This window comes from Thalia democratica, unplaced genomic scaffold, assembly GCF_965202585.1.
Source record: "Thalia democratica unplaced genomic scaffold, ktThaDemo2.hap1.1 HAP1_SCAFFOLD_989, whole genome shotgun sequence".
Lineage (NCBI taxonomy): Eukaryota > Metazoa > Chordata > Thaliacea > Salpida > Salpidae > Thalia > Thalia democratica.
The window spans coordinates 20,001-30,000 of record NW_028139924.1 but is presented as its reverse complement, the minus strand read 5'-3'; the positions used below and the strand labels follow the sequence as shown (position 1 = coordinate 30,000).

Here is a 10,000-nt window from a genome sequence, read left to right as displayed (position 1 = left end):
ACTTAATTATTCATTTTAAAGTAAACAACTAGTTATACTATACAACTAGTTATATTATTACATTATAATGTATGTGTATTATATACTATCATTTTATAACATAAACATAGTTGAGTTATTAAATTAAACGTCAAATATTTTATTACCTAAAATTAAGTTAATCGTAAAATCTGATGTAGTATGAGATATTCCTTAGAAACTAACTATAAATATTCTTGAAGTAAAACAATACCATCTATAAATAGAACAATGAGAAATAGTAAAACAAACTAAACACAACATGTTTATTTTAACAATATTTTTTATTTAGTTTAATCTAATCTAGTTTACTTAATAAACTTTACTTCTAATTATCATAGTATTTAATATAGAATATAGTTAACAATCTTTTAAACAAAGTCTTAAATAAAGTTACAGGGAGTAATTGTAATTAAAACACCAAAAAAAAAAGGTATTAATAAAAAAAATACTTACATCAAGTTAAAATTTTATAAGGATTAATTTTAAAATATCAAATCGATTGTAAATCAAGTGCAAATAGGTTTTTTAAACAAACCGAAGGGTTTATAAAGGCTTGTAAACGGTTTCAGACGCCTACGACCATACCACACTGAGCACACCCCATCTCGTCCGATCTGGGAAGTTAAGCAGTGTCGGGCGTGGTTAGTACTTAGATGGGTGACCGCTTGGGAATACCACGTGCCGTAGGCTTTTGCTTTTTGAATTCATCTTTTTTGTACTATTTTTCTTTCTGACCTATTTATACTTATTACTCGTTTATTTACATTTTTTTAACGCTTAAAAGAAAAGTAACTTCTAGTTATTAGCAAATAAAAACGTAAGCCAATCAGATAACGTTATTTGCTGTTTAAACCAATTAGAGCGCTAAAAAAGTGGTTTGACCAGTTTGAGATATCGAAAAAATAATTGCACCATCTTGTAGAGTACAATTTTCTGAGTTAAAATTAATACAATTAGTCTTTTATACTAAAACTTAAAAGTTTTTTTGTCCACAAACAAATCACTTGAAAAATCAAACGAAAATAAATTTTGCACTTTTGTATTGTGAGTCATAATAAGTTATTTACTGTTACCAACAGATACTAGCAAAAGCTTCTTAAAGTTTTGTATTAACTTAATGTATTTGTAATAAATTTTACTTAATAGAAACTATTGAATTACGTTTACTTAGTTTACTTTTGTATGTGTATTAAATATATAGCAATTTTGTTTGAACTTAAATAAGGACTATTAAACTATTAAAAGAAAACTATCAAAGTTTACTAACTCAAAAGCTAAATCTTAGTTTTATTGTTATAAACATTTATGTTGTAATTTACTAATAACTAAATGAGTTTATTTCAAACAAAAAGAATTAAATAATGTTATGTTATGTCAAGCCTCCTATATGAGGTATATAGGTATATAAGGTATACAAGCTTATGTTTGAAAGTTATAATAATAAAAATAAAAATAAATATTTAGTTGGTAAAATTTGTATGTTTTAATATGCTTTGAAATTAGAGTTAGTATAGAAGTTTTTTTTTAAGTATAATAAATATAAATATTTAGTTACTAACAATAAACTAAAATACCAATTTTGTAGTTATTACAAAAAAAAAAACAAAAATATTATACAAAAGTTTCATAATTATAAGCTTTGAATAACTTTACTTCATAACTATATTCATGTTTGCATATTTAAATTATAAAAAGTTAGTGTTTTGTGTATTGACTTTATGATTATTTTATTTTAGTAACTGTTAGTTTTATACTTTAATAAAAGAAATATGGTTAACAAGTAAGTTAAAAATGAAAGAAGCATAAAAAAACACACTATTTAACTGCTTATTCAATAGTTTGATTATTTAATTATTTTTCTGTTATATAGTTTAATCGTATTGTATAAAAAATACAGAGGTTTAAAGTAAGTTTGAATAAAAATAAAACAAAACATATAAAAAACAGTTCAAATACATAGTTTTTTTTTTTAATGTTCGCGATGGAGAAAACAATGGAGAAAATTTAATTCTTTAATAATAAGTAGTAATTTAAAAAAAAAATAATACAAATAAAGTTATACAATATATATACAATAGTTTGTCAAACTAGGCAAAAAAGAGTAGGCCACCACTACAATCCAATGTTCCAACTGGAAATTCAATGAGATCGTTACTGTACTTGTGATGAACGTTGATAATCCCAAAGATTGTAAGTCGAAGGCCTTACCCAACCTAACCAGCGCACTGGTTTTCTTACAACTGAATTAATCAACATTTAATATTGAATATAATCATTATTGATAGATAGAGGAATGTTGACAATCAACAACAGATTGTAAGTCAAAGGCATTACTCGACCAAAGTACCCACAACCTAGATTGAACAACATTTATTAGATAGATTTGTTTATTGATAGATAGAGAAATATTGACAATCCACAACAGATTGTAAGTCAAAGGCATTACTCGACCCAAGTACCCACAACCTAGATTGAACAACATTTGTTAGATAGATTTGTTAAATAGATAGATAGTACAGTATAATCTCAAAGAATTTGAAGTTGAACATTGAACAATAGTGGCCACCATTTCAGGCCTGCTGGCAGCTAGATTACAGCCCCCGGCTACGCAGACCTGCAATATTGATGAAAAAAAACAGTATATATATTTCCGAATCTGACTTTGAGTACTTTTTATATATTATTAACAAAGTTTTTTAGGGGTAATATCTGTTTAGTTCTTTAATATATCTTTAAAATAAAACACTAAATTAATAACATAATAATAATAATATTTTGTTTTTAATTCGTTAATAAAGTTATTTAATAATATTATATATTAAATGTATATAATAAGTTTAAGTAATAAAATAAATATAATATAACAAATATATTGTATAATAATAATTTTAAAATTAGTAAAAAATAAATAAACATAGTTGAGTTATCAAATTAAACAAACTAGAACGTCAAGTATTTAATTACTAAAATTAATTTAATTTAAATTCAAATTGACACTGTAATTGACATGTAATTGTAATTGACAAAATTATAAAAATCAACCTATTTATATAGCAAAATATTTCTTTATCTTTGTCGTGGCGTTGGGTCTTTGGTCTTGACAGCTAACTCATAAGCGGAAGGTTGTGAGATCGAGTCCCGCTAGTCGTCACGCAAGACATATACTTGAGAGCCGGAGTTAAATTTCTTTGTCATTTGAATTTGAACGCCTGCTAGACAGGCAATTTTTTTGTTATTTAGTGATTTATTAAAGCAGTTTTGCGTTTTACGTTTTTAGCAGACATGCAGTTTCCACTATGACATTGTTTACGTTAATTAATTGTCTCTCAAAATATATTTATATTATATCACATTAAATGAAAAAATAAGTTAACTATCTTATATTAATTTAAATAACGTTTATATAACCTTTTACTAAATTTTTATAAGTTTAATATTCTTATCAATTATTTTATATATTACTTTTTTAAGGTGTTTAAAACTTTTAGAAGCTGTATGTAATGTCTTTTAGTTTAATAGTTCTGTTAAACTATAAAAAAATATAAACATGGTTGAGTTATCAAATTAAACAAAATAGAACGTCAAGTATATAATTACTAAAATTAATTTAATTAAAAAAAAATCTCAGGTAATCTAAAATGTCAGGAATTATTTAAAAATAAATATAAATTTAAAACTTATTATATTGAAAAGATTGATGAATAATACTCTTGAATGTATGCAATGTTTGTATTTGTAATGCAATAACATAAATGGATAGATCAATGACAAATTGTAAACATATTGTATTATTTTATTTTACGATTTTATTTATTTAATTCAATAATTCAATAAACTTTACTTCTACTTGTCCTGGTCTTAGGTAATTTATAGATAACAATTATTTAAACAAACACTTTTGTACAGTTACAATACAGTTTTAGTACAGTTTGGGAGTAACTGTTGATAAAAAAAAACAAAAAAAAAGGTTAATTCAGGTTAAAATTTTATAAGGAATAATTTTAAAATATCAAATTGATTGTAAATCAAGTGCAAATAGGTTTTTTAAACAAACCGAAGGGTTTATAAAGGCTTGTAAACGCTTTCAAACGCCTACGACCATACCACACTGAGCACACCCCATCTCGTCCGATCTGGGAAGTTAAGCAGTGTCGGGCGTGGTTAGTACTTAGATGGGTGACCGCTTGGGAATACCACGTGCCGTAGGCTTTTGCTTTTTGAATTCATCTTTTTGTACTATTTTTCTTTCTGACCTATTTATACATATTACTCGTTTATTTACATTTCTTTAACGCTTAAAAGAAAAGTAAATTCTAGTTATTAGCAAATAAAAACGTAAGCCAATCAGATAACGTTATTTGCTGTTTAAACCAATTAGAGCGCTAAAAAAGTGGTTTGACCAGTTTGAGATATCGAAAAAATAATGGCACCATCTTGTAGAGTACAATTTTCTGAGTTAAAATTAATACAATTAGTCTTTTATACTAAAACTTAAAAGTTTTTTTGTCCACAAACAAATCACTTGAAAAATCAAACGAAAATAAATTTTGCACTTTTGTATTGTGAGTCATAATAAGTTATTTACTGTTACCAACAGATACTAGCAAAAGCTTTTTAAAGTTTTGTATTAACTTAATGTATTTGTACTTAGTTTAAATTAATAGAGTTTATTTGGTTTACTTTATTATGTGTATTGAATGTGATACAACTAAAACAAAACAAACAAGGAGAGTACTTGAATAGAACCAACACAATTTACAGACCAGTTGTGTACTAAACTTAAAGCAATTCTGAATAGTGAATATGCAGTTATTATTATAAGTTCAAAGTTCACTTTAACTTAATTTAATGTATTTTGTAAATTGGTTTTATTTAATAGATAGTAGTGAATTACTTTATTTAATTTACTTTAGTATGTGTTATATAACTTTATTTAAACAAGAAGCAAAACGGGATTATACTTTCAATAAACTACACAATTTACAGACCAGTTGTGTACTAAATTTAAAGCAATTCTGAATAGTGAATATGCAGTTATTATTATAAGTTCAAAGTTCATTTTTATTTATTTTAATGTATTTTGTAAATTGGTTTTATATAATAGATAGTAGTGAATTACTTTATTTAATTTACTTTAGTATGTGTTGTATAACTTTATTTAAACCAGAAGCAAAACGGGATTATACTTTCAATAAACTACACAATTTACAGACCAGTTGTGTACTAAATAAAAAGCTATTGTGAATAGTGAATATGCAATTGTTATTATAAGTTTATAAGTTCACAGTTTACAAAAGCTTAACAATTTAGTTATTATTTTGTTCATATTTGCATATCTAATTTATGAAAAGTTAGTGTTATGTGTATTGGCTTTTTAATTTCTTTATTTGTAGAACTGCTAGTTTTATATTCTAAAGAAACATGTTTAAATAAATATGTTTAACAAGTAACTTAAAAATGGAAGAAATATATTGTATATATTGAACTATTTATATTTATTCTAGCTATTTGCTTAGTGTATTTATTAATGTGATTATTTTATTTTGTTGTTTGTCTTATAGTTTAATCGTATTGTGTTGAAATATATATAACAAATACAGAGGTTTAAAGTAAGTTTAAATGAAAATAAAATAAGACATATAGTTGAAATTATAAAATTATAAGTTTAAAAAAATAGTTTTTTTTTTTTTTTCTTTGTTTGTTTGATTGTTTGTTTATTATATAATCGCGACGTTTCATTTTATTACTTTTAAGCATACTAAATATAATAATAGGTATAGTTATAGGAAAAATTCTATTAGTTTCTAATGTAATAAAAAAGTTTATTTCCACAAATAAATAAATACCTGAAAAATCAAATGAAAAATAAATTTCGCACTCTTGTATTGTGAGTCATAATAGGTTATTTACTGTTACCAACAGATACTAGCGAAGGCTTTTTAAAGTTCTATGTTAATTCAATGTATTTGTACTTAGTTTTATTAAAATGACAGTATTTTTAGTTAAGTATGTTTATTTAACGTTGTGTAACTCAAGTAAAACCAGAAGCAAATAAGGAGACTACTTTCAATAAACTACACAAATTAAAAATATATTATTATTTATAAATCAATCGTGTTGTGTTTCAAAATACATTTTTCAAATAATGTTTTACAAGTATTTATCAGTTATTTAGTTTTCTTTTTATAGTTTAGCTGTATTGTTTTATTTATTTGTTATTATTTTTATTTAATTGTTTGCTTATTATATTTATCGCCATGTGCTTAAAAAATAAAACAACTATAAAGGTTTAAAAAGTAAGTTTAAATAAAAATAAAATGAAACATATAAAATAAGTTTATGATTTTTTTATTATTATTATTTTTATTTAATTGTTTGCTTATTATATTTATCGCGATGTGCTTAAAAGAATAGAACAAATACAAAGGTTTAAATTGTAAGTTTTAAATAAAATAAAATGTAACATATAAAATAAGCTTATGTTTGATTTTTTTATTTTATTTTTATTTATTTTTATTTAATTGTTTGTTTATTATATTTATCGCGATCTGCTTAAAAAAATAAAACGAGTATTAAGGTTTGAAAAGGTTATTAAATAAAAATAAAATGAAACATATAAAATAAGCTTATGTTTTTATTTTTATTTTTTTTTTTATTATTATTTTTATTCAATTGTTTGTTTATTATATTTATCGCAATGTGCTTAAAACGATAAAACAAATATAAAGATTTAAAAAGTAAGTTTAAATAAAAAATAATACAAATAAAGCTTATTTATAATAAACAAACATATTTAAAACATTATAAAAAGTAGTTTATATATATTATTTTTTATTTATTTCTTTTAAACATATTAAATAAAGTATAAAAAAAGTATTAAAACATTTAAACGTAGCATAAATAAGCTTAAAATATTAAAAAAATTGAAAAGAAACAAAGAAATTTAAAAAAAATCGGGAAAAATCGGCAAAAAAGTTCAACAACAACATTTGAGCATCATACGCGTATGCATTACTTTACACTAGTGAGAGAGACGTGTTTGTGCGTTCGGTCGACTTGGCGAGAAAGCGGGCTTAAAGCATTACTGTTTAGCACCCGAGGCGCGGCTATTGCAGCGGCGGCGAACGTGCTATGTAAACGCATCGGAGCAGCGTATGAAAAACTACAAGCGTCCAGCGGCGGTAGGCTTATAGCTTTGCGAAGTCGTCGAGACGAGTAGCCGACGCAGGCACGGCTCGAGGCGGGTAACTGCAGCAGACAGATGGCGTGTTGCTGCTGACGAGTTAACCGGCAGAAGGCAAACGGTTGGTCGGGAGAAAGAACAGTCAGTTGTATAGCTGCATGCTGCAGTCGACGCGGGCTGGCGCTTTAAACAGCAAAAGGCCGGCGCCGACTTTCAGTAACGTTCGCAAGGCTTTTAAGCCGAGTGATAGAAAAGGTCTGTATTTATACAGTAAAAACGCTCAGTCGAGCAACGGGTTTAAACGCCCTCGGATAGTTATCTGGTTGATCCTGCCAGTAGTCATATGCTTGTCTCAAAGATTAAGCCATGCAAGTGTAAGTACGAGCTCACGTACAGTGAAACTGCGAATGGCTCATTAAATCAGTTATGGTTCATTTGATTGTACGCTTTTACATGGATAACTGTGGCAATTCTAGAGCTAATACATGCGTAAAGCGCCGAACTGACGTGAGGCGCGCATTTATCAGACCAAAACTAACCGGCTTTCGGGTCGTTACAATGGTGACTCTGGATAAGCTTGCGGATCGCACGGCCTAGTGCTGGCGACATCTCATTAAAGCAACTGCCCTATCAACTATCGTCGGTACGGTATCGGCCTACCGAGGTTGTAACGGGTGACGGAGAATCAGGGTTCGATTCCGGAGAGGGAGCCTGAGAAACGGCTACCACATCCAAGGAAGGCAGCAGGCGCGCAAATTACCCATTCCCGGCTCGGGGAGGTAGTGACGAAAAATAACAATGCAGACCTCGTACGAGGTCCTGCAATTGGAATGAGTACACTTTAAACTTTTTAACGAGTATCCATTGGAGGGCAAGTCTGGTGCCAGCAGCCGCGGTAATTCCAGCTCCAAAAGTGTATATTTAAGTTGTTGCGGTTGAAAAGCTCGTAGTTGGATATAGGGACGGCGAGGTTGGTCGGTCGAAAGGCTAGCACTGGCCTCGTTGTTCTTGTTGGTCGGTGCCTTCGCGGTGCTCTTAACTGAGTGTTGCGGTGGTCCGGCAAGTTTACCTTGAAAAAATTAGAGTGTTCAAAGCAGGCTTTACGCTTGTATAATGTTGCATGGAATAATGGAATAGGACCTCGGTTCTATTTTGTTGGTTTTCGGAGCACGAGGTAATGATTAATAGGAACGGACGGGGGCATCCGTACTGTGCCGTTAGAGGTGAAATTCTTGGATCGGCGCAAGACGAACGACTGCGAAAGCATTTGCCAAGAATGTTTTCTTTAATCAAGAGCGAAAGTCAGAGGTTCGAAGACGATCAGATACCGTCCTAGTTCTGACCTTAAACGATGCCGACTAGCGATCGGGCAGTGTCGAACTTAAGAACTGTCCGGCAGCTTCCGGGAAACCAAAGTCTTTGGGTTCCGGGGGAAGTATGGTTGCAAAGCTGAAACTTAAAGGAATTGACGGAAGGGCACCACCAGGAGTGGAGCCTGCGGCTTAATTTGACTCAACACGGGAAATCTCACCCGGCCCGGACACAGCGAGGATTGACAGATTGAGAGCTCTTTCTTGATTCTGTGGGTGGTGGTGCATGGCCGTTCTTAGTTGGTGGAGCGATTTGTCTGGTTAATTCCGATAACGAACGAGACTCTTACTTGCTAAATAGCTGCTCGACCCATTGGGTCGGAGGCAACTTCTTAGAGGGACTAGTGGCGTTTAGCCACACGAGATTGAGCAATAACAGGTCTGTGATGCCCTTAGATGTTCGGGGCCGCACGCGCGCTACACTGACCGGATCATCGTGTGTTCCCTAGGCCGAAAGGTCCGGGTAATCCGTTGAACCCCGGTCGTGCTAGGGATAGGGACTTGCAATTGTTTCCCTTGAACGAGGAATTCCCAGTAAGCGCGAGTCATTAGCTTGCGTTGATTACGTCCCTGCCCTTTGTACACACCGCCCGTCGCTACTACCGATTGAATGGTTTAGTGAGGTCCTCCGATTGAGCCTGGTACGTGCGGCAACGCACTCGCCGGTGTTCGAAAAGACGATCGAACTTGATCATTTAGAGGAAGTAAAAGTCGTAACAAGGTTTCCGTAGGTGAACCTGCGGAAGGATCATTAACGAATCGAAATTTGATTTCAAGCGACGTCTCTTCTTCGAAGGGACCGAGCCCTGTAACTGTTATAGTTCGGTCGCGTTGCTTCCTGACAGCGGGAGTAATAATTCAGCACGCAAGTGCTGGCGCGGCCGCTTCTTTTTGAACACGATTTTTTGGTTGCATTGAGATTGATTAACACGAGAGATCTCTTAGCGGTGGATCACTCGGCTCGAGCGTCGATGAAGGACGGAGCTAGCTCCGAGAAGTAATGTGAATTGCAGGACACATTGAGCATCGATATTCTGAACGCGTATTGCGGCCTCGGGTAATCCTGGGGCCACGTCCGTCTCAGGGTCTTTAACACACCGATCCTTTCATTAGTTTGAAAGTGCCTGCGACTCGTTTCTTAATTGAGGAGCGTGTCGTCAAAGACAGCTGGTCTGGCGATTTCACAGCTGAAGCGTGAGCAGCCTGCTGGCCTCGGGTGAGGTAGCAACGACGGTAGGTGCTCGAGAATAAGTTAAGTGACTTCAAAAGGCCGACGTACAAAGCGCATGTACTTTTATAGTACATCACTTTTGACCTGAGATCGGGCGGGACGACCCGCTGAACTTAAGCATATCACTAAGCGGAGGAAAAGAAACTAACAAGGATTCCCCTAGTAACGGCGAGTGAAGCGGGATAAGCCCAGCGC

General features: G+C 31.4%; 4 non-coding genes across 4 annotated transcripts; all 4 read left to right on the top strand.

Annotated features, from left to right (window-relative positions):
* Positions 1 to 592: 592 nt before the first annotated feature.
* On the top strand, positions 593 to 711 carry LOC145847617 (5S ribosomal RNA). The gene has a single exon (XR_014371422.1). It is a non-coding gene; the product is annotated as a 5S ribosomal RNA (ribosomal RNA).
* A 3,400-nt stretch (positions 712 to 4,111) lies between these two features.
* LOC145847616 (5S ribosomal RNA) lies at positions 4,112 to 4,230 on the top strand. The gene has a single exon (XR_014371421.1). It is a non-coding gene; the product is annotated as a 5S ribosomal RNA (ribosomal RNA).
* A 3,290-nt stretch (positions 4,231 to 7,520) lies between these two features.
* Positions 7,521 to 9,328, top strand: LOC145847613 (small subunit ribosomal RNA). Its single transcript, XR_014371418.1, has one exon. It is a non-coding gene; the product is annotated as a small subunit ribosomal RNA (ribosomal RNA).
* Positions 9,329 to 9,510: 182 nt separating this feature from the next.
* On the top strand, positions 9,511 to 9,663 carry LOC145847601 (5.8S ribosomal RNA). The gene has a single exon (XR_014371406.1). It is a non-coding gene; the product is annotated as a 5.8S ribosomal RNA (ribosomal RNA).
* The last annotated feature ends 337 nt before the right edge of the window (positions 9,664 to 10,000 follow it).